Below are 5,058 nucleotides of genomic sequence, written 5' to 3'. Positions count from 1 at the left end.
GTAGAGCAGGCTGGCCTTCATCTTACAGAGATCTGTCTGACTCTGCCTTCCAAGTGCTGGGATTAAAGGCATGCACCACCACGCCCAGTTTGTTTTAAAATTTTTTTATCAATTTATTTTTATTTTATGTGTATGAGTGTTATGCCTGCATGTATGTAAGTGCATCCATGTCATGCAGTACCCTCAGACTGCAGAAGAGGGTGTCAGAACCCCTGGAACTGGAGTTACGGATGGTTGTTAGCCCCTATGTGGGTGCTAGGATTCGAACCTGGGTCTTCTGCAAGAGCAGTCAGTGCTCTTAACCACTGAGCCATCTCTCCAACCCCTGAGGTTCCTTGGTTTTTAACTCTAAAACTCATGATTAAGTTTTTGCTTTCCAAAGTGGATAGCTGTTTTTTTTTTTAAAACTGGATTTAAAATTTTTAACTATTTTCTAAAAAGACAAATACAATATTTGGTTGCCATTGACATGACCACATTCCAAAAAATTATGGGTTATACATTCAGCACCTGTGACACATTCTCCCACATGGAGACCACAAGGGTTTACATTGGTCAGAAAAGGGCAACAGCAGTGCTACATAGAGGGCCCCAATGAACCAAGTCTCTAGTATTTATGTCCTTGTAGAATGCCCCTCCTGAGTTTGGGCTAGACCTGTGATTTATTTTAACCAATAAAGACACACTATGATAGGCCAGCAAGAGAACTCAGTAGGCAAAGGCACTTTCTACCAAGCCTGAAAACCCAAGTTTGATTACTGGAATCCACATACTGAAAGGAAAGAACCAACTCCTGAAAGTTACCCTCTGATCTCCACAGCAGCACTGTGGTGTATGTGTGTAAACATTAAAAATACACATATACTATAAAAAAAGTTACAGTGGACATTGTGCCAGTCCTGGCACTAAGCTTTAAGAAGTCTTGGCATTTGGGGAGTTTTGAACCCCTTTCCATGTAAGAAGTCCAACTAGTTTACTGGTGTGAGCTCATGGAGAGACATTATGAAACTAAGAGAGAGAGAGAGAGAGAGAGAGAGAGAGAGAGAGAGAGAGAGATCAGCCAAGCCCAGCCCTTGGCCTGCTCACCAGATGAACACAGCCACATTAATAACCTTGCCAAGACCTGCAGAACTGCTGTCCAGCGGAAGCCAGCCCAGACTGCAGAGTCACATGCAAAGCAACTGGGTGCTGCTTAAAGCCGTGGCATTGGGGGTGGTTTGTCAGAAAGCAGTAGCTAACTGGAATAGGCCACATCACCAGACAGCATCAGATCAGCCCATAACCTCGTAATAGTGGCAGAACAGAAAGGCAGCGGTTAACAGAAGGAGCAAACATTGGATAGCAATGTCTTCCAGAACATGTGGTTTCCCTGGTAGCCTTGATGGCTGAAACAGAGGAAGAGAAGCTGTAGAATTGAGCACAGTGCAAAGGTGACTTTTGTTGTTTTTTTCTCATGTCCCATTGACTGAAACTAGTCACATGGCTCCAAGTCCCTACAAAGGACTGGGAATAGGGGAGCAAATGTATTCTACCCCTACTATGTTCTTGGACTTAATGTTTGAATTCTCAAACATCAGTGAGTGACATGCAAGGGCTTTGGAAAATAGTAATTAGTCATTTTACTGAAAGAAAAAATTGCCCCCATTTTATTTTATGATGGAAGTAATATGCTAAGCAAATAATTCAAACAGAAAATACACTATGGTAACAAATGTCATTAAACTTGATCCCAGAAAGGAACTGGTAAGGGAGCCAAGGAATTTCAGACCTGGGGGACTCACAAGTCCTACGGAACTGTGTGAAGCCAGGGGGCTGATGGAGGTGGGCAGAGGCAGCTAGAGAAACAGGCAAACATCAGAGCCCAATAGGGCAACCACACCAAGACCAGATGGTGTTACAGTCTAAGGAGAGCTTGGGTCTCAGGCCTGAGCCCAAGGACACCAGGACATCTTAAGTACCAGAGGTTATGCCTTCTTCTGCTGAAACGCCATAGCAGCCCTGCCTCCTGGATCCTATGAGCCAAGCATCCAGTTTACACTTCCAGACTGTTCTTAGGCCCCAGTTCTGCCCATTCACTCTCAGTGTCTTTGCCTTTCACTGGAATTTCTTGATGAAACCCTTCCCCACCCTTCTAACAAGGTCACTCCCTCAACCCTCACCTACCATGAAGATATGACTGCTTACTCCCTCAACACTGTCATTCTGTGGACATTCTATTTACAGTCAGTTCCCAAGTGAATTGCACAAACTTGGGATGATCTCCAAGACAGAGCACCCCATAAATATTAGCTATGAATCTTACTACCCTCACCCTCTCTTTCCCTCAGGAGTAAGTAGCACACTGCAGTCCTCCTCTGTGAGAAGACAAAGTTTCAGAAACCATGCTTTTGTAGGTGACTGTCCCACTCTCTGAAGCATCTGTGATGGTGGCTTCCTGTAGTGAGTTTCAAACATGTCCATAAATTCTTTGACATCTCCCTCCAACACGCCCACAACATTGATTCAGGCTTTTCATTCATAGAAACAGGGACAGAGGTAACAAGACATGTTGCTTGGGCCACAGGCTGAACATAGTAAGGAATTAGCAATACTATGTCCCCCTCAGCCGGAGGTGACAGCTTTCTTTAGACTAGTAATCCACCATGAAGGCAGCATTTCACACTTGCACTCTGGAACAGGCCTGCAGGGAATTGCTCCTGGAGAGTGAAAATTGGAGCTCGTCAGGGTAATTTGTCCATTTTACCACACGCCTTACTGGGCTGGTGCTCAGGGCCTGGGCTGGAACCTGGTCAGGATTGAAATTGGTCACTTGAGTTTTAGTGAGTGCTGAACCGGCTCACCCTTGGCTATAAGGCAGGCTTGGCTGGTTGACCAGAAAACCTGGCTGCTGGCCCTGGAGAGTCCTCTGCTGTGTCTTTCAGAGCTTTTGCCCCTCCCAGATGAAAACAGGGAAAACCACCTGGCAGGCCTGCTCCATAGCCTCTTCCTGGGGTCTGCTCAGCGTGATGGTAGCAGTGGCAGTAGGCACTGCAGATGTTTTCTCCCAGACTGTGATTTCTTCCTTACCTTCATACAGAAAGAAATTCTTCATTACAAAGTAAGAAGTCTATGGGCCCTGCACCTTATGGAGTGTGCATCCTGTTAAAGAAATGCTTTCTGCCTGGCGTGGTAGTGCACGCCTTTAATCCCAGCACTTAGGAGGCAGAGGTAGGCAGATCTCTGGGAGATCAAGGCCACCCTGGTCTACATAGTGAGTTCCAGGACAGCTGGAGCTACAGGGAGACACTGTCTCAAAAAGACCAAAAAGAAAAAAAAAAAAAAGAAATGCTTTCCTAGGCCAGGCATGGTGGTGCATGTCTTTAATCTCAGCATTTGGGAGGCAGAGGCAGGTGGATCTCTGTGAGTTTGAGGCCAGCCTGGTCTCCATAGCAAGTGCCAGGCCAGCTGGGGCTACTGGCTCAGCAGTTAAGAGCACTGACTGTTCTGATAGAAGACCTGGGTTCAAATCCCAGCACCCACATGGTGGCTAACAGTGGTTTGTAACTCCAGTTCCAGGGGATCTGACATCCGACACCCTCTTCTGTCCTCTGCAGACACTACATGACACAGGTGCACTTATATACATGCAGGCATAACATTCATACACACATAAAATAAAAATAAATAAAAAATGCTTTCCTATGCATCCTACAAAAAAGAGCTGGGCATGGCAGTGTGCACCTATAACTCCAGCACTTAAGAGATAAAAGGCAAGAAGTTCATCCTCTGCTGAATACCAAATTCAAGGCCAGCCTGGGCTATGTGAGCTCCGCTCCCCACCCCCTACACACTGCACTCCTGTCACTCTGCAATGCTATTCTCTCATATTTTTGTATTAGTTCTATTTTATTTTTACATTTTGCATCTTTCATGTTTAGGTTTCCAAACCTGCACCATCTTTGGCATAAAACACAGGCCCAGGTTCCCTTTTCTCCATATAGTGGCCACTTTCACTGTCCATGGGACTGGCTCATTGATTTATGATGCCACCTTCACTACATACTGTGCTTCCCTATCTTCATGGGTCTTCCTTTGAGCATTTTATTATGATCTTTTGGTCCATTTATTTGTTTCTCCAGTAAAACCACATGTTAAAGTTATTAATCATGACTGTTTTGTCTGATGCTTTAATTTCTCATAACGTCCTCCAACTGTATTTTTCCTTAAAACTGACTCACCAGTCCATTGACTTTTAATGGCTCATCTAAATTTCAGAATAAGCTTCTTGAGCTCACGAAGAGAGAAATCCATGTGAACTTTTCATTAGTGTTTGATATTATATATTATTTTAAAAAATATTTTATTATTCTTATTTGATGTGTATGGGTATATTGCCTACATGTATGTAAATGCACCTGTGTCAGGCAATGCCCAAAGAGGTCAGAAGAGGGCATCGGATTCCCCTGGAACTGGAATTCTGGATGGATGTTAACCACCATGTGGGTGCTGGGAATTGAACTTTGGTCCTCTATAAGAGCAGTCAGTGCTCTTAACTGCTGAGCCATCTCTCTAGTCCCTGATATTATATTTTAAATTAATTTGAGAATTTTTAGGCTAACAACCTTTTTCTTTCTTTTTTGGGGGGCAGGGGGTAGAGTATATGGGATTAAACCCAGGGCCTAAGCACAAGCTTTTCCCCTGAGCTATACCCCCAGTTCTACCTTTACAATCTTAAGCTCTCCATCCACAATCACAGAACATCTGTCTGTTCAGTGGGATCTTTATACCCTTGGTAAGAATGCTTGATTTTCTCCACAATACTCACCACCATGTGAGATTCTTGTATATTATTTCCTTACCTGATTATTTATGTCCCTCCATGTCATCAGAGACCCCTCTGCTCTCCTCCCCATATGTCCAGTGCCTGGGTGTTACTGAACCTGCTTTACTGATTTAAAAAATGAAGTTCAGAAAAGTTGAACTCCCAAGGTCACACAGATTAGTCAGACACAGAGCCAAGATCTGTAAGAGGAGGGAAGTGAGGAAGAGTGTGCTGGGGTCAGACACAGGGGATTTGGT

General features: G+C 44.4%; 1 pseudogene; it reads left to right on the top strand.

Annotated features, from left to right (window-relative positions):
* The first annotated feature begins 2,642 nt into the window (after nt 1-2,642).
* Nucleotides 2,643-5,058, top strand: part of LOC103731377 — a 10,145-nt pseudogene continuing 7,729 nt past the window's right edge.

The sequence above is a fragment of the Nannospalax galili genome, unplaced genomic scaffold, assembly GCF_000622305.1.
Source record: "Nannospalax galili isolate Female #2095 unplaced genomic scaffold, S.galili_v1.0 scaffold294, whole genome shotgun sequence".
NCBI lineage: Eukaryota > Metazoa > Chordata > Mammalia > Rodentia > Spalacidae > Nannospalax > Nannospalax galili.
This window is presented reverse-complemented; position numbering and strand designations above follow the sequence as displayed.